Below are 26,250 nucleotides of genomic sequence, written 5' to 3'. Positions count from 1 at the left end.
ATAAGCTTGATGTTTGTGACATGTGAAAGGTCATCTTTTCAGTGAGACTTTGCTGACCACCCTATTTAAAATTACACCTCCCCCCTCCTTAATTTCTCTCCTTGGCATTTATCACTTTGCACTATAAAATTTACATCTTTTGTCTATTTTCTGTGTTCTTCCACTAGAATGTAAGCTTCACAAGAGGAGGAGTTTTGCCTATTTCTCACTCCTCTATCTCTGGTGCCTAGAATCCGGTCTGATAGGTAGTAGATACTCAACAAATCAATGTCAAATGAGTAAATGAATGAGTGAATATAAATATGTATGGATACAATCTCATATTTTGGGTGACAATGAACTCAGCTAGGCTGGAACCCTAGCTCTGCTGTTTATGGGCTGAGTAGCCTTAGACAAGACACAGTCTCTTTGAGTCTCAGCTTCTTCATCCCTCAAAGGCAGGCAATGGTAGCTCCTTCCCCATAATGCTATTGTAATGACAAAAATGGTACGTGCCAGGACACCCTTTGGCATGCTCTCTGGCACACTGTAGGTGCTTCAAAACTGTTGGCTGTGACTATTGCTATTGTCTTTATTCCTAAACCATAAACTAGTACAGAATAATAATCCAGTGAATATACAGATTTCCACACCTATATATTTTCCCCCGTCTTTCTAAGAACACTGACATAGGGCTAGAAAGAAATTGATTGGTGAAGAAGCTGCCTTATTCTTGCTCGTGTTTTGTAAAGCCCTATCTTGGGGTTGGGGAATGGGGAGGGCCTCCTAGACGTGACCCCATGAAGGGCACTGTGTAGCAGCTGGCCTGTCTGCCTCTGAGTTGTATGCTTTGTAAATCAAAGGGTATTTGGGTCTCAGGCTGTCCAGTGTGTTACCTTCCTGAAATCTTGAATACACTTTCAAAGCAATTATTTTTCTTCTAGCTTTGGGAAGGAGGACGTGAGGAGAGGCCTGGCTCAGGTAAAGCTCATATTTCAAGGCATGTCAGGGACAGAGATCGATGACGTGCAGATAACAGTAGAAATGGATGTAAAACATGACCTCAGGTAGACTCGTGACCAGGCCCACCCAGAGCCCTCCCCCTGCCTCAGAATCGAGACGAAATGGAGCCACAACATTCCAAACAGGGACACAGTTTCAGAATGAAGAAAGTCTCAATAACACCTAATATCCAGGGTTCCTGGAAAAAAATGGTCATGTCTTGGTATTGTGCTGCACTGGGGTTTTGTGAGCATAAATGCTTCCAAATAATGTTTATTTTCCTACTTCCTGCTTTCTGTGTTTAATGTCTTGGTTAGAATTAACAGTAAAGGCCACTTTTTAAAAGCATTTATTCTATGTCTAAGTGCTTCTTGCAACAAACCCCTGAAACAGAAAGTATTTGTGCATGTGCCCATTTCACAGATGTGGGCTTAAAGAGGTTAAGTCACTTTTTTTGTGATCATAAAGCTAGTAAGTAGCACAGTCAGAATCGGCACCTAGGTCTGTCTGAGTCCAGCTCCTCCACAACTAAACACTCTGCTCTGTAGCATAACACCACAAACTAAATTTGGTTCCCAATGATACTGTCACAGCTCCTTGTACTTTTTCTTCATAGCATTGAACTTAATTTTTTGTAAATAAATATGTAAATATGTGATTACTTGTCTAACACCTGCCTCAGTACTAGTCAACATCTGTTGAATATGTAAATAAATATAAAGTGGATATAAACTGAGATTTCAGGTTGAAATCAAAATTCATTATGTTTTTAAAAATAAATTAAAAGCACCCAAACTCTTTTATTTAGTGATTTTCTCCTTCTCAAAATAAAATCAGTATGTAAGAGTTTCTAATAATTCTTTGCATAGTTATTCCACAGTAATGTGAGAAATTCAAACAACTACACAATTTATACATCATTATTATTTATTGTTTGGCTCTTCCACTAAACGTCTGCCAGTATGTATCTATCCTGTACCCTCTTACCTCTTTTTATTTCTAGCTCTTAGTAGGCACTCAAATAATATTTGTGGAACAAACCAAACAAAAATACTGCTGATGGACTTAATACAATCCCTATCAAAATGCCCATGACATTTTTCACAGAACTAGAACAAATAATCCTAAACTTTACATGGAACCACAAAAGACCCCAAAGAGCAAAAGCAATCGAGAAAAAAGAACAAAGCTGGAGGTATCATGCTCCCTGACTTCAGACTATACTACAAATCTACAGTAATCAAAACAGGATGGTACTGGCATAAAAACAGATTTACAGATCAATGAAACAGAATAGAAAGTCCAGAAATAAACCCAAGCACTTACATTCAATTAATCTATGACAAAGGAGTCAAGAATATACAATGAAAAAAAAGACAGTCTCTTCAATAAGTGGTGCTGGGAAAACTGGACAGCTACATGTAAAAGAATAAAGTTAGAACATTTCCTCACACCATATACAAAAATAAACTCAAAATGGATTAAAAACTGAAAAGTAAACCTGAAACCATAAAATTCCCAGAAGAGAACATAGGCAGAACACTCTGTGACACAAATGGTAGCAATATTTTTGGGGTTCTGTCTCCTAATGCAAAAGAAACAAAAGTAAAAATAAACAAACGGGACCTAATTAAACTTAAAAGATTTGGCACAGCAAAGGCAACAATTGACAAAATGAAAAGACAACCTACGGAATGGGAGAAAATGTTTGCAAATGATATGACTAATAACAGGTTAATATTAAAAATATAAAAAACAATTCATACAACTCATTACCAAAAAAACCAAACAAACTAATTAAAAAATGAGCAGATGACCTGAATAGACATTTTTCCAAAGAAAACATATAGACAGCTAATGGGCACATGAAAATATGTTCAACATTGCTAATCATCCGAGAAATGCAAATCAAAATCACAATGAGGTAATACCTCACACCTGTCATGGCTATCATCAAAAAGTCTGCAAATAACTAACAAATGTCAGCAAGAACGTGGAGAAAAGGGAACCCTAATATGCTGTTGGTGGGAATGTAAATTGGTGCAGCCACTATGGAAAGCAATATGGAGTTTTCTCAAAAAACTAAAAACAGAACTACCATATGATCCAGCAATTCTACTGCTGGGTGCATATTCGAAGAAAATAAAAACACTAATTTGAAAAGATACATGCACCCCAATGTTCATAGATGAAGTATTTACAATAGCCAAGATATGGAAGCAACCTAAGTGTCCATCAACAGATGAATGGATAAAGAAGATGTGGTAGAGATATAAAATGAAATATTACTTAGCTATAAAAAACAATGAAATACTGCCATTTGCAGCAATGTGGACGGACCTAGAGGATATTATGCTTAGTAAAATAAGTCAGAGAAAGACAAATACTGCTATCACATGTGGAATAAAAAATTAAAACAAATGAATGTATATAACAAAATAGAAACAGACTCAGATACAGAAAACAAGCTAATGGTTACCAGTGGAAAGAAGGAAGAGGGGAGGAGCAACATAGAGGTAGAGGATTAATAGGTACAAACTATTATGTGTAAAATAAATAAGCAACAAGGATATATGATACAGCAATAGAGAATACAGCCATTATTTTCTAATAACTTTAAATGGAGTATACTCTATAAAAATATTGAATCACCTTGCTGTACATCTGAAACCAATATAGTAAGTCAACTATATTTCAATTTAAAAAAAAAGAAATACTGCTGATGAGCTGTTGATATTTTAATGAAAGTAAAACTGCTGGCACTTTTATAACATATATATCTTTTCTGATTGATATTTTCAGAACAAGCTACTTTGTGACTTTTTAACATTCAAGACACAACAGAATAATGTCAAAGGATTCAAGGAAGAAACTCTGTGGTCATGAACCCAGGCTAAAGAGAAAAGGCCTAGCTGTTTTAGTTTGGTTTTCCCAAACAAAGTCGGGAGGTAAACCACAGCTTCTGACCAAGTATTTAAACATTTGGAAAACTGGCTGAAATCACTTACATGTAAACAGCAAGAGATTAATACTATGCTTTTGAAACTGATTTTAATGAGTTCTGTGAGATTTTACCACATGAAAAGCAAAAATGATTGTTTCCAGAAATAAATAAAAGGAAAGTAATATAAGAATTTATCATATCCTTCATCTATTCTCTTAGGAAAAAGAAAAAACAAAACAAAACAGACAAAACAAACAAGAAGCGAAAGAACAAAAGAATCTTGAAGAAAGGAATGGTGCTGAAGTATAGGGATGGAGAAATGTGTTATGAAGCAGGGAGAAAAGCATTCCAGTGAAATGAAAGGGAAATACTGAATGAAAGATGGGAATGCAGGGTGAGCATGAAGGAATGGTAAGACACTGGATACCGAGGTAGAGGAATCGAGCTCCCGGCTGGTGAGTCAAATGCTGCAATAATCCAATTTTAATTATATGTGAGTCTCATCTTTGCTATTTGTTTAATTTTCTTCTCCTCCGCAAATACAGAGACAGCTGTTTCCCTTTTGACACAATTATCTTTGTCTAGAAGCTTTCGAAACATCCCTTTGAAAGGTCCTCAGAACTTACAAGAAGCCTGAACATATTAAGTGACAGATCTTTTAGATTTTAGACAAGGAAAGCATTTCACTCAACTCCTTGAATCTAAAGCCAGAGGGTCAGGGATGATGGAACAAAACACTCTGAGATTCAAAGTAGGCTGAAAAGCGGCACTTATTTGATGCTAGAAGTCAACAACCTGACCATGAGCTTAATTATACTATGAGGGAAAAATGGACCCAAGGTGTCAACCCAGCAACCAGTCAGATTGTCATTATAGAGAGTTTGAACTAAGCTATTCAGAATCTATAGTCAACTACTGATGAACACTGAATCAGAAAGTCAAATAGATTTAGGACTAATGGTCACATAAGCCAAGACAGTCAAGAGACAGAAAGAGAAAACTGAGGACCTCGGTCAAGAAAGAGAAAAAATTAAAAGACACAAAAGCAGGAAACACTATAAAGGAGATAAAAAGACTGAATATATGGCCTCCATTCTTACCAACCGTCCACCTCCGGCCTCATGAAGACTCAGTATACAAATTCATGACAAAGAAATAATGACCAATTTTATTGAGCACACAGCCAAGGCATCATACATACAATGTTTCATTTCATTCTCAAACAACCCTAGGAAGTAAGAACTATTATTATTCCCATTTTACAGAGGATAAACTGAAGCTGAGAGATAAAGTGATTTGCCCATACAATCCTCATAATGAGTGAATGGTAGCAAAGCTCGGTTCTGATTCCAAAGCTCACACTCTTAAACCCAACTATACATTGCTTGTTGTAGCCTTAAATTACCTTCCTCTTTACTTGAACGAGCTTGAGAGTTCCTTTTTTAAGAAACCAGCCATCCCTACTTCAGACAGAAATGAAAAAGTTCAAGATGCGGGGTGATGAGGAAGCCCTGACTAGACACTGAGGGTGTGACCTGGAGGCAATTCAGTGGCTTAAAAGCCCATGACCAAGTATGGAGACAGTAAAAGGACCAGTGGTGACCATGGGCTGGGGATGGGAAAATGAATAGATGGCACACAGAGGATTTTTAAGTCAGTAAAACTATTCTGTACAATACGACAATGGGAGATGTGTCATTTTACAGTTGTCATTATACATCTGTCCAAACCCATAAAGAGTACACCACCAAAGGTGGTTCATTTTGCCATGAACTCAAAATTGCTCTAAAAAACAAAGCTGACTAATTTTAAAAATCCTTTTGGGTATAAAGATTCAGCTTTTAATATTTTTTTTTCTATGTCATTTTCCTCCTTTCTAGATTTTTACATACAGCAAGTTGATTAGTATAAAACACACTTTTTGCTAAAATTGGTGTTCCATTGTTCTCTCCAATGTTCTCATCCATGAAAGAAAATATGAAGTAATTTAATATAACTTTTAAAACTGAGTAGGAGAAAGACAGGGAGAGAGTATACTTTCAGTAATAAAGCAGACGACGCTGAGGAAGTCAGACACTTGTGTTTACTACCAAGTATATGTCAGAGGACATTTACATTTGCCAAATTATTTGCATGTGTATGTTTCAAGCTGTCCAGATGCATTAGACGGACACGACACGACGATGGTCAAACTCTCTGCTCCATCTCTCACTTCTGCACGTTGCATCACCTGAATATAAATGAAGGCCAGGACGTTCATTTAAATGCAGTACTGGATGTGCTTTTTTTTTTTTTTTTTTTTTTTGCAGTATGCGGGCCTCTCACTGCTGTGGCCTCTCCCATTGCAGAGCACAGGCTCCGGACGCGCAGGCTCAGCGGCCATGGCTCACAGGCCCAGCCGCTCCGCGGCACGTGGGATCTTCCCAGACCGGGTCACGAACCCAAGTCCCCTGCACTGGCAGGCGGACTCTCAACCACTGTGCTACCAGGGAAGCCCTGGATGTGCTTTTTGAACAAGCTGTCTGAAGAAGTATTCCTTTCCACACACTGGATTTTCCACCTCTTTTCTCTGGCTTTGTAGGATTTCTTTTGTAGAGGCAGGAAGAGAAATGTGAAGGAAGCTCAGTAGAGGGGAAAGAATATCTGATTTGGGCCTGAAGTGGCCATTGGCTAGTGATGTGACCTTGAGCCAGACCCTTGCCTGATGAAATGGAAAATCATATTATTTACCTCACAGGGTAAGGTAATAATGAGACGGTCACTGGGATAGAGATATCACAGATTGCCATTAGCATCTTGAAATGTTTGTGGAACGTATTGGATGATTGTTAAGAACAGTTTTAAGGAAGAGCCTTAAACTCCACCTTAATTAGAGGAACAAATGTAGGGATTTCCTGTGAGTGCAGCATTTGCTTTCTCATGTAATGATCACGATCTCACAGTCGCTCTTGGATCTTTGGAGTCACAGAATAACAGAAGGTGCAGGACAAGATCTGAAGGTGACTGCAGTGCAAAGTGTTACCCACTGTCTCCCTGCCTCAGCATCTTCAGCCTCAGGCCCCTGGTGGACGTGGAACAGGTTCACCCAGCAAAGGGATGGACGACGGGCTGCGGGTGAATCACAGGGATCCCAGCGGACACAAGAGGGTGCTGATTGGGACCATTTCTACTTCCCTTAACTGGGTCAAGACCATGGGTTCCTTGCTCCTGTCATACATTCTTTTGTTTGTAACGTCACAGGCCAGTTTTTCATAACCTATTTAGGGACGCATACATATTTATATGAAAAACATGTTTTGTAAAGGAATAACTTTTCAACAAATGAGCCCTTCGACAGAGAATATATAGGTATTCAATGTCTTTCTTCCCCCTAGCAGGTGAACTGCCTCTTTCTAAGGAAGGACACCCGGCTTGAGAACACTGGCTGTAATCTGTGGTCATCAGCTTCTCATGAAAGGAAACACAGTCACAGAGCCGAGCTATGGTGCCTCAAAACCAAAGCAGAGAATTTTCTGGAATCAGGGGGTTATGGGTGCATGCAGCTGAGAAGCAAACGTCAGAAGTCACATCCAAAGGGGTGACTGAGATCACCCGCAAACTAGGAGCACGAGGTGGGCATCGAGGCACAGTGACAGAATGGGCACAGAAACCCAAAGATGAATGAAGGGTATCACGGTGAAGAAGGATGTCCACAGCATCTGCAAGAGCCTATGCAGTGCGGCTGACACTTGTAGCAACTTGGCATTAAAAGCAGCCAACGCAGAGAAGTGGAGAAAGCCCAGGGCCACACATGGAACTCGGTGCCTGGGAGAGCGGTTATAAATGGAAATATGAGGCCTAATGAGAGATGTGGATAAAAACTGACAAAACACTAGGGAGACCATAGAATTTATCATCCAAACAAGGCCAGGACAGTTTGGGGAGTAAACGTGGGCACGGTTAATAACTGTACTACACGGAAACCGGACTGCCTTGGGCAACTCGGGACATACGGGCTCTCTAGCAAAAGCCGACAGTGCTTTGGCTTAATGTGGGCCCTGACCAAGCCATGGAGGCCAAGAGTTAGGGCTTTGGGGTAAACTGCCCTGCTTTGAATAACAACACTAATGCTTACTGACTGTGGCCGTGCTGGGGGTTGTTTAACCTCTGCTGAGCTTTCCCACTTGGAATGGTAGTACCTGCCTCATAGTGTTGCTGAGGTGATTAAAGGAGTTCGTTTTAGAAGCACAGCGCCTGGCACCCAGTAGTCAAGCAAGAACAGCAATATTATTATTATTAATTATCATCAGTTTAGTAGATGTTTTCATGCATGTAAACATATTGTGCCTAGAACCCTAACTGAGAAGTTTTTAATTCTCATGGATTAGGGGGGCTCAGGGAAGGAGGCAGGGAAAAGAAAGGAATTGATTTTCTCAGGAAAAAAGTGATGTAACACTTCATGGAATATGACAGGCAAAACTCTCAACTCCAACCCTGCTATACAAAAAAAAAAAAAAAAATGGTGTGGCTACCTAAAGAAATGTGGAGTAAAGTTACCGATGCAAAAGTTATGATTACCATGTCTGTAAGAATCCAGATTAGAGTGGGGAAAATTAAACTCTAGGAAAAAGAAATTTCTCTGCCTTGTAAAATCAGCATTTCAACTTAAGCGTTCTACCATTTTATTTAATCAGGAAACCTTAAATGATGGGGCAATCCTTTAACTGGTTACCCATGAAATACATAAAATCTCCAGGTTTCATTTCAAAAATTCAGTTGTCTCTCCCACCATTTGGATTCTTTAGCTTCTCCAATTTATGAGCATTCACTCTGATAACACTAGTTAAAATTCAGCCCTGATGAAGGGTAGCATTTATGAAGCAATTCTTGTGTGCCAAATGGAATGTTAAATGCTTTATGTAAATTCTTTCAATTAATCTTTGAATGAATCTATACTGTTGGGACCATGTGCCCCCAATTTTACTGGTCAAGCACTGAGGCCCAAGAGAGGCTAAGTCACCCTAAGTCACTGAGCTAGGAATCAAATATAATTCAGTCTGAAGGCAAACTCAGGCTCCCAAGCCCTCCCACAGTAACTCAACTATATACAATTACCTCATAGAACACCACCAGAGAGACCTACCCAACTTTTAGCTATTTTTCTCCTTGAGCAAAATTTCTCGAATCACAAATATTTACCTCTCCCCAACTTTGTAACGCCCTCAAGCGATACCCTGCTCCCACCAAATCTAACTGTGGAAGGTTTTACTTAAAATCTGGTGTTCCCTCTACCAATAATTCCCCTGCTTTACAGAATGTTCTCTCCCTAGCTACAGAAAGAAGGTATCCATTTGATTTTAATCACTCTCCTCACAATCCCAGCTTAAGGGGATACAGGTAAAAACAAGAAAAGGAGTCAGCTGAAAAGAAAAGTTCTTGGCTCCAAATTAAAAACAATTCTGGATGCTCCATATCTGAAAAACATGCAAATGATTCCTGGAAGGGACTTGGAAAAGAGCTTGCTTCGTACAGTAATATATCAACTGTCAGCCTCTTAACATCGGAGGTTTAAAGATACACACTGTTCTCGTTAAGGAAGGCATGTTCTTGGGGGTACATCCGCAGCAATTTATGACTACTTCGAAACTCCACTGCAAATTTCATCTATGCTTGAAATCCGGCATTCATGTGCATTTTAGGAGGCATATAAAAAGATCTCAAATGGGATAATATGTGTAAAAGACAGTGAAAAGTTAAAAGCTGCTTATAAATGCAAGTATTGTTATTACTGGAAGAACATTTGTTATGTAATGCATGTCAATCTCTTATCCAGCATCCTCCTGGAGGAATGGGTTATGCCTTTAAAACTCTTCCAGTAAATCTGACTTTAAATGAAACACAGACCGGCATGATTTTCGTATCTCTTGTTTCTATTCTGAGTGTTGACATACTTCAAATCAGTGAGTGAATCCATAAGGCGCTCAAATGAAATAGTGTGGTCTTCTCAGTCCAGAACACCGTTCCCAGTTTCATGTGATATAGCTGACTAGGACAAGACACACAGAAAAGAACTCTTTATTATTATGTGCACGACCTTTTCAGTCAGCTCCCACTAATTCAACCATTTTGATTATTCAACCGAATCTGTGAAGTTCTGCTCTCAGCTCTCTGATGAAACTAGTCGTTAGGTAAATGAAAGTATCAATAAAATAAGAGTTCAGAGGAGAAAGTTAAAAATATATTTTTATGTTTTGAAAACATCCCCATGCAAAAGAACAAGAAAAATAATGATTACATAGAGGCAATCACATATTGCCTAAACTTTCATACCTCTTGAAAAGAATGTTGAGTGGTTGCCCACAGGTTTACAATATACATGTTTAATTCATCAGCCTGCCTTCAAATAATATTATACTGCATCACATGGCAGGCAAAATGGTATTTAAATTGCTGTCCTTACATAATAGACGGAAATGAAAATACAATTTGAGCTGTAATGCTCTACATTTCAGTCTATTCTCATTCATGATGAGTGCCCACTCACTTTTCCTCCCTTTACTCTTAGAGTCTGAGTACACCATTGTTCTTTTATTTGCTAAAGTAAGAGATCTAGAAGTCCTGGTAAGGGGCACAAGGAATTCTTTAGGGTTGGTAGAAATATTCGATATTTCAGTACTGTGGTTACTTCACAGGTGTATACATCTGTCTACACTCATCCAGTTGAACACTTTAAAAGGGTAAAGTGTAATCAATAAAGCTGATTAAAAATCTAGGAGTTATCCTTGATTAATCCAAGTTCTCTCCACCCACACTTATTTTATAAGCACACCTTATAAGATCAGCCCAATCCATCCACACCCCACCATCGCCACCACTTTTGGTCAAGCCATCACACCCCACGTGGCCTGGATGAGTCCTGACTGGTCTTTTGCCTCTATTCTTGCTCCCTACAGTTTACTCTCCACATCTGTTTATAATGTAAAATGGGTCATGTTACCCCTTTACTTAAAACTTTCAAAGGGCTTCAAATCACACTTAGAATTAAACCCAAATTCCTAACTAGGACATTTAAGGTGCTACATCAACTGTAAAACGCTTTTGCCTCAGGACTCTTTTACACTCCTAAAAATTAGCGAAAAATGAAAAAAGCTGGGTTATACCTATCCATACTTACCATATTAGAAATTAAAGCTGAAATACTGTTATGCCTCTTATTTTTTGTAATTACAATGTATTTATTTATTTGTTTATTTATATTGAGGAGTTACGCCTCTTTTAGTATAACTTTTAGCGGTTCCTCTAGAGTTTACAACATATATCTTTAATCAATCTACTTTCAAATAATATTATACTGCATCACATGGTATACAAGGAACTTAAAACAGTAGTCTTCTACTTCCTCTGTCCTCTCCTTTTGCAAATATTTTATAAATTTTACTTATATATATGCTATAAATACACAATATATTACCACTTGCTTTAGACAAATACTTAGAAGAGTTATCTTGTAGGGCAATTTAAAGTGAAAAAATGAAAAATATGAATTTTATATCTTCCTTCATTAATGCCATTTCCAGTGCTCTTTACTTCTTCATATAGATCCAGGTTTTTATTGTATTATATTATTCTGCCTGAAAAAGTTCCTTTAACATTTTTAGTAGAACAGATTTGATGGTAATGAATTTCTCAGTTTTTATTGGTCTGAAAAAGTCTCTACTTCTCTCTCATTTTGAAAGATATTTTTGCTGGGTGTAAAATTCTGGGTTGACTTTTTTTTGCAGTGCTTTAAAAATGTCAGTCTATTGTCTTCTTGCTTGCAGAGTTCTGAAAAAGAGTCTCTTCTAATTTTCATCTTTGTCCTTATTTATGTAATGTACCTTTTTTCTTGTACTGCCCTCAAGGTTTTATCTTTGTCTTTGGTTTTCAGAACTTTGAGTATGGGTTGTCTAGGTTGTTGGATTTTGTTCTGTTTTTCTTTTTCAGTCCTTAGTAGTCTTTAAGCTTCTCAAATCTGTGGTTTGGTATCTTTCATTAATTTTACAAAATCCTCAGCCATGTTTTCCAAACATTGCTTCTGTCTTATTCTTTACCTCTCCTTTTTCTAGGATTCCAAGCATATGTATGTTAAATGTATGTTAAATCACTTGATATTGTTCCCCAACTCTTGAATGCTCAGTTCTTTTTTTTTTCAATTCTTTTTTCCATTGTGTTTCAGACTGGGTAATTTCTATTGGCCTACCTTCAATTTCACAAATTCTTTTCCTCAGCTAGTTTAAGTCTACTTATAAGCTTGTCGATGATATTTTTTAACTCTGTTTTTCATTTATAGCATTTCCATGTGATTGTTTCCTATAATTTCCACCTCTCCGCTGAAGCTCATTATCTGATATTGTGTGTTGTCCTATGTTTTACTAGAACCCTTAACGCATTCATCCAACTTATTTTAAATCTCTTGTCCCACAGTTCCAACTGAAGGACTTGGTTAGGGCTTCATGCCTTTCCCACAGAGGTTATTGTTCCCTCTTCCAGGCCTGCACCACCAGTGACGTTTACTCTGGACTCTTACTCTAACTCCAGTCTTTCTCAAAAGTACCCATCAAAGACCATGAAAAAGACCCTGTGAGTGAGTGTCAAGCCCCCTTGAGTCTAAGGCTTCTAAGGGTTCTAGACTCTCATATTAACCATGCTCAGCCTCTAGCCCAGGCATTAAAATTTTTAGCTGAAATTTTTCTTATCGGCTAGTATGATTCATGTACCTTCTCTCTTTGGAGGCACCTGTCTTACCTTAAATTTTGGTTGCCCTGAGATTTCAGAAGTTTGACTGTTGCAAGAAAAGTTGTGTGTAGCCTTTGGAAAACTCATATGCACATGAGAAAATGAAGGTGAAAAAGGCAACTAACATTCAGTATTATTATCAAAGTCATTTTAATGTTGCAGATTCTCTGAAAGATTTTGGAGACTTCCAGTTGAGTCTTTGAGGCCTGTTGTCCTGCATGATCTAATCTCCACCCACCTTTCTCACATCATCACCAAACACTATCCCACTCTCCTCACTGCACTCAGCCAAGCTGGTCTTTTAATTCTACCTGCAAACCAAGCTCTCTGATAACATAGATTTTGGCCCTATTTCCCTGACACAGAATACTTTTTCTCTGGGTCTTTAAATGACTGACTACTTGTTATTCTCCACATTTCAGCTTGAAAGTACCTCCTCAAAGAGGTCCTCCCTGATCACCTTGATCTAAAGAACCCAAACACATATACCTACTCTAAGACATTAGAAAATCACATCACACCATTTGTTTTCTTTTATCAAAAAGTATTGGGATTTTCAATATATATGTTTATTTTCTTATTTTCTATCTTTCTCCAATTTTTAGACTTGTTTGCCACAAAGTCTAGAGTACCTAAGACAGCGTCTGTTGGATAGCAGCTCTTCAAAATTTATGTGAATGTCTTAGACTATTTTAATGACTGAATTGTATCCATCATTATCAAGCTAATTGTACCTTTTAAAATCATTTTTTAAAAAAGACTCTCAAAGGGTTGTTTCACAGGTCATGTATACTTATTATACAGTGCAAATGCTCTTTGAACGAAAATGGATTTTAATCTAGGCCCAGTTGAACTCACTTCAGAGACGGGCTCAGCCACCAGAGACATGGAAGCATAGCTGAGAATCTAAAATATGATTTCAACACATGATAAAGCAAGCCTGTTTCAACAGCATGGGAGGTGCAATTTCCTGAACAGCCAACACTGAGGTTACATATCACATTACCTGGCAAATCACTGTTTTCAATAATCTTTGGCTTACCATCCTTAGGCAACGCAAAGAACTTAAGGGGAAACTTCTAGCCAGGAGGCTGGTGGAAATCCCCTCATTTTCAATTCTACTCTTTTTGGATCCCCAAAATGATATTTCAACAAATAAAGATGTCAGGAGTTAAAACAGACTCCAGAACTAGGTAAAAGCCCATGATTAGGTGCCTGATTAATCTCAAAGTACTTTTTTCCCTTATGGAAGACTATGGAAAATTGAGGGGGGGGGAAAAAACCCATGGTTCTTTTTTGAGTTTTGATTTTGGCAAGAATTTAAATGTTGATGATTTGGGGTTTATTTTTCACAAATTAAATAGGTATTTTAGAAAGAAACTCTTGCTCAACTTGCCTCATATAATTCGTCACCTTCTCCTAAGGTGTCTGATTTTAAATGTATGTTACCAAGTGGTTGAATCTTTTCTCCAAGGCTTTGATAAGGGCACACAGAGGAAAAAAAAAAAAACAAGGGCAGTGATCCATGCCAGTTTTCAATGGTCTGAAAAGTTCACATCTCAGTCCTAGACAAAGAGTATACTATATTGGAGAATGGAAAATATGAGGCCAAAATCTAAGTCATATTCATACATATGTATATATTTATGCATGTATATTAATTAATTCAATATGCATTATTGAGCCCCTACCATGTGACAGGTGCTATACTAGGTAAATAATAGTAAGCAGAGAGATACAGTTTCTTCTTTAATAGGCTTCAGTCTAGGAAGAAAATGACGATATAATTAAATATATAAATTACTACATAATGAAAAATGGAATATGCTATAAGGAAAATGAATAATTGGATATATAAGACTGAAAACTCAGCGAAGAAATTAATAATGGAGATGAAATTTGGGTTGCAATAAATATACAGGTGTTTTCTTGATGCTATGATGAACATATTGCTAACCTAGGGTGAGAGAATAAATACAAGACACAAGGAACCAAAGAAAACTAGAGTACGGCTCCGAGGTGGAGAAGCCAGAAAATAAAGCTAATTAAAAGACACAGGAGAAAAATCAGGAAAGAGCCATACCACAGAAGGCAAGTCAGTGGTTCCAAGGATTGGATATTAGTGTCAAGTGATGTGGAGAGGTCCAATGAAATGAGTACCCAAAATGGATGTTGAATTAGATAGCATGGAAGTCACTAGTGACCTAAATACAATCACTTTTATTGGTACAATAGAAGCAGAAACCAGATCAAAGCAAGTTGAAGAAAAATGGGGACTGTCTGGGCCAAGCTGATGGACTGAATACACATCTAATTCACCTCCTCCCAAAGTTCAGTAAGACCATCAAAAAGAGGAAAAATAAAAAAGACACAAGACTACAAGGATGAGGAGAACAGGAGAAAAGACAAAAGCAACAAAATTTTGGAAGCTTGAAAGCAGATGGATGAGTGGCAAATGGCTTAGCAGACTCAGGAAAGCTGAATTCCAAGCTAGTCATGAGGAAATCTGAGCACAAACCAATTTATACCACAAAGTCCTCAACTGACTCGGGAATTCGCAGCTGGTAACTAGAACTAGGGGGCTGGAGGAGTTTACCAAAATGAAAAGGACTTGGTGAAAACTGTTTGAAAAACAAGATTCCTCGATTCTGTCCCCCATTTCACCTTGTTGGGGACCTGTCCCTCTTCTACCCCAGAGAAGTCTAGAGGGTTTTTTCTCTACCGAAAATAAAAGAGGGTCTCTGGATTTGTTGTGAAAGTGAATGCCATACTGAGAACAAGGCAGGTTAAATGACCATATGCATATCAAATGCTGAATACAGAGAACCCCTATCTCTCTTTGCCTACTTGGCTCCAAGATCACATGGATTCAGAACCTACTCCTTGAGGCAGGAGATGGGGAAACACTTCCCTGGGGAACCTGATCAAATCAATGGAGAAGGATCTAAAGATATTAACCTTGAGGGTTCATCTAAAAGTAAGTAGAGCTCAAGGTTGAAAAGCCCCACTCAGGTCATCCCATCAGTTCAGTGCCCCCCCACTCTTAATCATGAGCATACAGCATGCACTCAAGCATCACCAGACATACAGAGGAAACTCTCTAACATGGAAGACAGAGACCATTACAAAATAGAGAGAGGGAAAAACAAACTTGGAGGAAACAGATACTACACAGACATAAACTTCAAAAAATTACCATTTTGAATACCTTCTAAATGGTAAAAGAAAGATATTGCTTACAAAGCAAAACAAGATGCTCTTGAAAATGCAATACATGATAACAAAATTGAAAAGTTATGTAGAGCAAGAATTGGAAGATAAAATGAAGGAAATCACTCAAAAAGGAAAGCAAAATAAACAAACAGAGGGAAAACAGAAGAGGAAAAAATAAGGAGACTAGGAAAAAGGTAAAGAAAGTCCAACTTCCAAGAAATAAACAAAGGAAAGAGAGGAGTAGGGATCATCAACAAAATAACTCAGCATTTCCTGAAGGACATTAGTCACCAGATTGACAAGGCCCACTGAGTGCCCAAAATAAAAGGTAAAAAATAAACACGTTAGTGAGGATAAAGATTAAGAGTCCTTAATTTTTCAGAAAGCAAAGCAAAAAAAAAAAAAAAAAAGGTCAGAAACAAAGGATCAGAAATAAGAACGGCTTTGAACTTCTCAACATGGCACTGGAAGCAAGGAAAATGATTTTCAACCTAAAATTCTGCACTCAGCTAAGCTGAGTCAAGTATGAAGGTAGGAGGATCCCATTTCAATATGCATATCCTCAAAAACAGTACTGCCTCTGTTATCTTTCTTCAAAAGCTATCAAAGAATGAGTTCCATCAAAAATGAGAAACTAAACTAAGAAAGAGGAAGAAATGAATACAGGAGACCCAATCACAGCAGAGAGGCTGTCCCAGAGTGACAGCCATGCACCAGACATAGAAGGCTGTGAGTCCAGATTGGATCAACGTGACTACAGAAACAGGAATCCTGAGGCCGCCATTGCCATGATACCTGCTACTGGTTACCCTGACCCAAGGACAGAATGCCCCAGATTCTGAACTGTGTAAGTGCTGATGACTTCTTGCTCTTCCTTCTGTCCTTGCTTTCTGTATCATCTGAGGACGCCTTGCCATCCAAAACAATTCTGCTTTGACATACTCCTCAAGGGAGGTCATGGTTCACTTAAAATCATAATCTTTTGACTGTATTTCTGTTGATATCAGAACCTGTTCCAAGTGCCCCAACTGTGGGGAATCCTATTTTTTTCTGGTCATCTCCCATCCTTGCTCACTTACTTCTCCAGAAAAGACTGTTAAATTTTTAAGAAAGTTGAAGTTAAAGTCTGACTCAGAAATGCTGTTAAGCTTCTCTTCTCCTGAGGCCTTCTTCTAATAATGAAAATACTGTCTTTCCCTCGCATAGCCAAGCTTGTGTTTGCTTCGTAGTTTTTTGAAACAAAAAAACAAGTTAATACTTACAAAAATGGGTTAGGGGATGATTAACACAAAAGACACAATACGCTTACTTTGGGAGTAGGGGAGAGAGAGGGGCGGGGACTTGATTGGGGAAAGACATGGAGAAAGATTCTAAGATACAGATAGTATTCTATTAAGTTGAAAAATGGGTTTATGGAGGTGCATGTTATTTTTATTCTTTAAACTATAAGTACATTTTATACACTCTTCTTACATGCAAGCTACATTTGACAGTTTCAAAAATATTTTTTATCATTAAAAAAGTTAAAAAGGGGAATTGAGAACTGGAATTATTCTGGTTTGCTTATGAAGGAAAGCAAAGAAATGAGGTAGTAGCCATAGGACAGGTGGACTTAAGGGAAGATGTTATTATGATGGGAGATTTGAGAGTATGTTTTCACGCTGAAGGTTATATGCAACAGAGAATTTGGAAATGTCAGGAAGAGCGTGAGAACCAAAGAGCCAAAACCCATCTGTAATCTTATTGCTTCTAGCTCCATAACACAAACCCACAACTATAGCCATTTGTATGTAATTGAAAATAGTTTTAACAGGTCATACAATATATAGGTGAGCATGTGTATAAATCAAATCTAATCTAGAATCTGCAGTCAGGTGATTAAGTCTGAATAATCCTACTCAGGTTAGTTAGCATTTAAAAGACTCTAAACAGGAATCCATAATCCAGCAGTTCTATAACAAGCATTTCAAATATCTCTATCTAAAGGTACAACAGAGGATCTATGAATCAGCAAATCAGATGTTGGAAGTAATTTTTCCATTGGTGAAATACATGGTACTCAAGATAGGTAGTTGATTTTAAGTACTATCCAGGAGTTTTCAGCCTTACAAAGATGGGGCCTAAGAATCTGGTGAGCCCAGTAGCCTAACAACTCTACTACAAAGGTACCATTCAGCCATATGCAGACCTACATCACGGCTGTTTCTGCTGCCTGATACAACTACATTAGTTAATCCCACCATCAGAGCATGGCCCCATCTGTCTTGGAGTGACCCTTTGCCTCAAGGTAGTGTTTAAAGAACTTAAAACAACAGAGAACAGAGTTAGCTACAGGTTTACAGAAGAGAGCTGTTAGTAAATGTTCATACTTGGGGCAGAAATTGTTTTGAGCCTTGCTCTCATTAAAGACAAACCACTCAATAGAAAAATTTATATGTAGGGAAAGAGGACATCCACTTCCCACCCAGCTTTTAATGTCAGAGGCTACCAATATTTACTGAATGATCTTGACAAATGTAAACCAATAAACTAGGTCCATTTTCAACACTTGTCCAGCTTACACGCTAGATAAACAATGCTCAGATTCAACACTTTGGATTCAAGCCTTTCTTTTAGTGGCCCCCTGCTCAAAATTGTCCTATCTTCTCTTGTACACCAAGCACACTCATCTCATTACATTATCAGAACCATTCAAAAAACTGAATAATTCATAGTGTAAAACACTATTCATAGTACATCTCTTGACAACTCAACTGTGAGCTCCTAAATATCAGGAATTCTGTTGCCCAATTTTTTTATTAGTAATGATAATTATAATAAGAAGAATCAATCTTTCTCTCTCTCCTGTGCTTACAGTGTGCCAGACACTGCTCTATGTGTTTAATGTGAATTAACTCCTATAATCTTCCCAGTATCTCTAAGTGGCAGGTACCATCAATATCCACATTTTACAGAAAGGGAAACTGAGTCAGAGAACAGTTAAGTAAGATGTCCAAAGTCACATAGCTGTCATTCAAACCAAGCCAGTTGGGGCCTAGAACCCAAATTCTTAACCATTATTGTGAGACTTCTAACTTGCAGAACTGTAAGGTCATACATTTGTGCTGCTTTAAGCTATTCAGGTTGTCATTGTTATATCAGCAACAGAAAACAAATACAACGGTACTACCCCCATATACATTCAAACCACTAGCGCAATTCTTTGCATATAATAAACGTTAAACAGTAAAGATGTGGGCTTCCCTGGTGGCGCAGTGGTTGGGGGTCCGCCTGCCGATGCAGGGGACGCCGGTTGGTGCCCCGGCCCCGGGCGGATCCCACGTGCCGTGAAGCGGCTGGGCACGTGGGCCATGGCCGCTGGGCCTGCGCGTCCGGAGCCTGTGCTCCGCAACGGGAGAGGCCACGGCAGTGAGAGGCCCGCGTACCACAAAAAAAAAAAAAAAAAAAAAAAAGTAAAGATGTGAAGGAATATATATTTGTTGAACTTGTTACAACTACCAAAAAGGACTTAAGTATGCAGAAAACACAAAATACAGTTGTCGTTAGGAAAAATTACATAAATGTAAATTTCAAAGCAGAGGGAAGGGCACCAATCGCAGAGCCCAGAGACCTTGATTCTGGACCTGATTTTGTCCAGAAATGCCTGCGTGACTTGAGAACGTTTCTAATTTCTCTGGACCTCAGCTTCTATGTTGAAGAATAAGGGAGTTGGACCAAGTCATCTTGGACTTCTCTCTAGTATTAGAATGTCTTTCTAAATATATGTTTTCTTTCCATTTATTTGGATCAAATAATAACGCACCCCAATATTTCCTCTGACATAGCCAAAACATACCATCACGAGCAGGACTAATAATCAGATTCATGATGAAAAGCACAAGGAAATACCCACATCTGACCTTAATGACCACTGTCTAATATAAACCTGAGGTTTCCTCCTTCAACTTTAACTGATCCTGCTTAGTAGCTTGCCATTCATCACAGAAGCAGATCACACAAACCACAAGAGCATCGATCATATTTCTTGAGTCTATGCATTTGTATAACCTCATTGTTTCTATAAAGTGCACAGATTCAGACTTTCTGACACCATCTCTTTCTCTGCTGAAAAATAATACATGTTTGTATAATACCAATGATACTGGTCTTCTGATGGCCAGCTCAGTGGTTTACAGTTTCCAATAGAATATGCTTTTATGTATTGTTTTTCTAACAGTACCGTTACTGTAAAATACAATGGGGGAGTGTGCTGGGGAGAAGGGAGGGGATAGAAAAGGGATGAGAGAGAGGAAGTACAGGCTACAGTTCAGGAGGCTGGAAGATCCTTGAAGCTATTTGGCCTGCTGTCCACAATTGACAAAAACATTTAAATTTTTGTGGGCTGGGCAGCTCCAGCTAGAATACAGTTGAAATAATGAAAAAAAATATGAAAATTAGACGCAAAGAACTGAGCAAAACCATCATTATGTGCAGAAGACTGGAGGCCTCAGGACCAACCTCTGTTGCAAATGTTTGGGCAGACAGCATAGTTTGGGCCCCGTATATCCCTCACAGCCAGAGTAGCCAATGATGAGCGGGATATCCAGACAAAAGAAACTGCTGCAAGTCACATGAAATTCTTTCCTCAGCAAATGATGGGATTACAACCAATTCGAGTTGTGGAAAACACAGTCAAGACAACTTTTCTTTCTCTGAGTATCTTGATATAATGAAAGGATAAAGATATGGGAGGGGATAAGGAGAAGGATAAAACTTTATTAGAGACACAAACACTGTTGGATGACTAGACAGAAAAGAAAGAGAGGGTAATAGATTTCTGGAGATGAGTGCCTTGGGTACCAAAGGAAGAAAAAGCATAGGCTAGGAAGGAAAAGGAAATAAAAGTCAAGAGGACAAGGAAGTGGGAGAAAATAAAAAGTGATAAAGAAGTTTGTGGAGAAAAAAAAGAATAGAAAAAAATATAGAAAGAGAAGGAAGGAAGTAGAAAAAGAGAAAGTAGAGGTTGGCTAATGTGTACCCCTATCCTTCCAGGGGTATATATTAGCACATTAAGAACCTGTCTTTTAATGTCTGATCTATCATTGCCTTCACTTTGCCTTCTTTCCTACTATTTCCCACACCACAATAGAAAAAAAAGGAGGTGGGGGGAGTTGACAGAAGATACTTCCAGGTTCTCCCTCATTTCCATGATAAGAAGGATGTACAACTTGATTTTCTTTCCCACCAAGATGGGAAAAAATGGGATTGCACAAAAGGTACTGTTATAACAGAGCACACAATGGGGTCAGCCTAAAGGAAATCAGGTTGCTGATAAGCAGAGACACACAAAAAAAACAAAAACAAAATCAAAGGTCTGTAAATGATGATTTAAAAAATTTCCCTGACCTAGCCTCATATATCAAGACTGTAAATAAAAGCTCAACACAGCTTTCCTATGATGTGAGTCTGTTTCTACAATAAAATCCCTAGATTAATTGAACTCTGACTTCTCAAATTTTCCATTAAAATGTGAAATCATCCCTCGAAAATTAAAATTAGCTATACCTTCAGTCATTTTTCGTTGTTTTTATATTTATGTTTTCCTGTTTTATAACTCCCTCTCTTTTTTCAATAATTAGGTATTTTAAAGTTTATCACGTAGAAATAAACTAATGCTTTTCTATATCATTTCTTAAAAGACAGGAGTTTTGTTTGTTGTTTCATTGTTTTTGCTTTTGGCTCATTATTCATTGCATTCTTAAATTTTTTATCTTAAAAAAACTGCTTTCAGGGCTTCCCTGGTGGCGCAGTGGTTGAGAGTCCGCCTGCCGATGCAGGGGACACGGCTTCGTGCCCAGGTCCGGGAGGATCCCACGCGCCGCGGACCGGCTGGGCCCGTGAGCCATGGCCGCTGAGCCTGCGCGTCCGGAGCCTGTGCTCCGCAACGGGAGAGGCCACAGCAGTGAGAGGCCCGCGTACCGCAAAAAAAAAAAAAAAAACTGCTTTCAATATTTTTGCTTCATGAGGATGCTTTTTAGGTCTACCAGATTATTTTTTACATATAAGATTATACAAAATTATTGTAAAACACATTTACAAATGACTAAATGGCAAGGCAAATATTTACATATATACTTGCAGACAGGTATATGTTCAATATTTACCTTATACATAAATTTTGTCAGACTTTATGTTAAGAGGATGGTTATTAAATGTCACAATCTGGTTCTATGGTTTTATAGTCTTAGAATATAACTGACAAGGATTGCTGTCTAGAAATGATAAGTGAACAAAATAAGCTGCAGATCAATAGCCATAGTTTGATCTTAGTGAATTAAAAAAATAAATGAATGTAGATGTATGTATTAGATTATGACTGGTTTTTTCATTTTTAAAATAAAAAGCAAGTTTCACATTTGCTATTAAATAAATAATAAAAGTATTATTTTATTTTAAATTAAAAACTGTTAATTATGAGTTATTCTGCTAAAAAAAAAACCTGGTAAATAAGCGGTTAAAAAAAGCAATATACAAGTAGTTTTCATCAATGGCTCAGCGTCAAGAATGGACATAGTTTCCAGGGATCAGCCAGGGCTCTCTCTGATTTACTGGCTGTTGTTTGATCAATGGCTGATATGATGAAGTGGAGAGCTTGTTGATTAAGCTTACGGATAAAAGCTGTATTAACTAAAACTTTGGGAGCCATGACTAACATCCAAACCGGACTGTCAGAAGTGAGCAATGGCCAAGGGTGGGATGTGAGTGTACTTGGGAGTGAAGAATGAATCTCTGAAGACTGCAAGGGTCAGACAAAAGTACTTCAGTGCCTCTGGCTTCAGTGTGAATCAGACGCCAGAAGAATGTCTGGAATAAATGCGGTTGCTTCAAGAAATGTGGGTACTGCTCAGGCGTTTGAAGTGTCAAGAGAAGACAAGATTGAAAAAACAGGAACATTCGGGGCTTGCTTTACTGAACATCAACAGGGAAAATGTATGTATTTACTGAACATGGTAGACTGTGTCAGGCCATGTGCTACAGCAGCAAGTAAAGCGAACATCATTAGTGTCTTCACTGGGTGTACAGTCAGGCTAGTTTATATTCTAGCTACTTTCTTTACATCCAGGCCTCCTCTCTCTTGGTACCTAGTTTGACTGTTCTTAAAAGCCTTGCTATTCAGAGTGTGGTCCAGGAAGCAGCAGCAACAGATTATCATGGAGCTGACTAGAAGTGCAGAATCTGAGGCCCCATCCCAGACCCACTGAATTAGAATCTGCTTTTTGAACAGGGTTCCCCAGGTGGTTCATGTGGACATTCAAATATGAGAAGCACAGGTCTAGGTTCTATCTGCCTGCCCCCCGCACCAACCCTATTAAGGAGAAAAGGCTCCCTACTGATTTTGCAGTCTCCTCACCTTCGATTTTGCCTAAAATGGATAGCCAGGAGAATTGAAAGAGATAGGAGAAGCTACGCAGACATTCATAATGAAGAGACAGATAAGGAGAGTTGGAAAAGGCAAAGAGAAAGATTCAGGCAGGGTGAGTTTGGGGGTGAAGTTTAGGGAAATGTAGAGACAGGAAAGAGAAATGGAGGTCAGTTGCAAATACAGAGAGAGCTGCGAAAAGTCTTGCTGTGCAAAGTTAAATGGGTCTCCAATCGCCATTTCTTAAGAGACCTCATAAAAGATTTAAACTTCTTCACTATCTTTAGGTGTCATTACTGGTGATTCTTTCACACAAAACTGGATGAGAGGGGGCCGCTAGGGACCCTGGCTTTAGATGAGTTACATATGTGTGGGCTTTTCTTATCTTTTTTAGGCAACATGGTAGCGAAGGCAAGGAGAGTTCAAGACAACTCCTACCATCTACGAAAATGCAGTGACCATTCTATACCATTTCCAAAAAGAGAGGATTTTTTTTCATTATTTCACAATGTTTTTGTTGACTTTCATTCATCTTTGCACTGAATTATTTAATAATGCTAAATTAGAGCTAGATCCCCAAGTGGCTGTAATTTAGCAGTTTATAAGAGAGGAAAAAACAAGACGGATCCTGAAATCTAGGTTTAGCTCTGTATTCCTGACTAGCATGAATGAGAATAAATTAAAATAATCTCCAACTTGTGGAACTAAATTATCAATAAGACTATTTCAGCCTTGGTTTTTAGTTACATAAATTGCTTGAACATCAGCAGCCATTATTCTTTCTATGCACATAACAGAGTATTTATTTTGGAGCCTAAATGAGTAAAGGTGATAGTGGAAAAGTGAACTTATAAACCACTTGGTAGAACACAATAACTCCAGGCCTTGTGACTGCTGTGTAAAACCTGTGCACATCAAAAAATTATATACAACCAAAAAAATCTGTCATGAAAAGTCTTTGAAGGTTATTGGAGATGAAGTGATAGCTCTCCTTGGAAAACAACTCTTGTAACCTTTATTTTTAAAACAATTTTCAGATCAGCAAAAAAAAAAAAAAAAAAAATCAGAGAGAAACCCTTCCTGGCTCTTTTGCTCTTTTTGGTGCTTGTCTGATTTGAACTCAAGATTGGGGATTCTCATAACAAAAAGGATTTTGCCTTAATTTAAGCATAGCCTTCGATGTTGTATTACCTACATGTGATGACACACGTTCTTGCTTGACTTAGATATATTACCATATATATCACTTCAGAACAATTTCAAAGACGCTCACAAGATACTTTCTCTCCAAGGTGATACTTAATTAGCCCATGGGAAAACACGTATAAAACACATAACACACGAATACTGGATGGTGAAAAAAGTGCTAAACTTCATGAAAATATGGTATGAGTACTCAATTTTTATGAGTTATTATCATTAATTGCTGGTGAGGCTATCACCGATGTTCTCCAGATTTAAAAAAAGAGAGTGAGAAAAAGGGAGGTTACTGATCCAAATATGCTTTCCAAAGACCTCATCAAGGCCATAATATTTCAAGCGTTTCGCAGGCTGTAACACAAACATGGCGAAAGCAAAAAATTGTGTTGGGTTGATTGTTGCTCTCAAAGCTCACCGTTTAAACCTAGGTGACATGGGCAGTGCGTCTCTCAGTAGACTTTCACATCCTCAGGCCATGCTGTCAGTGTGTTTTCTGGCTTGGGGTGTCAGTATATGAACTCTAATTACAGTTAATACGCTAATCCTGGGTACTGATCTCCAATCCTTCAGCTACCAAATGCATTGCAGAAATTGGCCAAAAGTCAAGGCTGGGGAGGCAAGGGAAAGTAAAATGTTGAGAAGTACAAAATCCTGTCCCTCTTTGCTTAAATGTTTTCTATGGCTCTTGGAATTAAGGTCAAAGTCTTTAGGATGACCTGGCAGCTCCCTAGTTCTCACTGTACCACCCTTCCCTTGGCTTACTGGTCTTCAGCTGTACTGGCTTTCTTCTACCACAGGGTCTCTGCCCAGATCACTGCCGCTTACCCCTGACTTTGTAACTCTTTCTTTCCATCCTTCAATCATAGTGTGAATGTCCATTCCTCAGGAGAAGTCCACCTTCCATATTCAAACTAGTAGTCTGTTTCCTCTGTTATGTGACCCCATAGGACCCTAAACTTTTCCACGATAACGTATACCACAACTGCAGTTATACTGCTATATGCTCATTTTTTTAACTGCCTATTCTCCTGGGCTTTAAGCTCTGTCTAGCTCAATAAATATTTGTTAACTGACTGAATGAATAAAATGGAGAAGATATATGAGTCAGATAATCCCATTAGCCACCTTGATACTCTACCCATACTTTCTCTAAGAGCCCCTTTTACCAATATTGCAATTTCTTGTTTCTAAATCTGTCTCACCCATTTAATCATGTGACCTTCAGGCAAAGGGTCTTTGTCTACCTCCATGCATAGCTCACGGCCTGACACATATAAAGTAGCTTAAAGATAAACTGCTTGCAGAAGAAAGGGAAGGAGACATGGAGACAGAAGACAAATGACAAGAAGGAAGGAGAAAAGGTAGGGATGTGAGAGATAAAGAAAAACAATAATGGGTAGAGTTCCTAAGGACTCAAAAGATGGTCGGAATCTAGGTAATTTTTAGTAAGTCCTTAAAACAAGTTAGATGAAATACAAACACAGAGAAAATTCATGATTAAAACCTTCCTTTGGAAGAAGAAAAGGCTTATGCAACCCCTTTGGAGTACATGCCAAACAAATGTGGCATGCTGACGACATATTATAAATAATACAGATGAAAAAACTGCTTTTATAAAGGCAAACAGAAGGCTAAAATTCTGGCTGATCATACCCAAACTATTAATAATTTTGATTTCAGGTTAAAATTTTCTTCAGGGAAGAATAGAGGACTTCTGAGGACATTTTAAATCATTAAAAGCCAGTGTATTACTGCTCTT

The sequence above is a fragment of the Physeter macrocephalus genome, chromosome 18, assembly GCF_002837175.3.
Source record: "Physeter macrocephalus isolate SW-GA chromosome 18, ASM283717v5, whole genome shotgun sequence".
NCBI lineage: Eukaryota > Metazoa > Chordata > Mammalia > Artiodactyla > Physeteridae > Physeter > Physeter macrocephalus.
The sequence above is the reverse complement of the archived record's forward strand: the minus strand, read 5'-3'. Positions refer to the sequence as shown.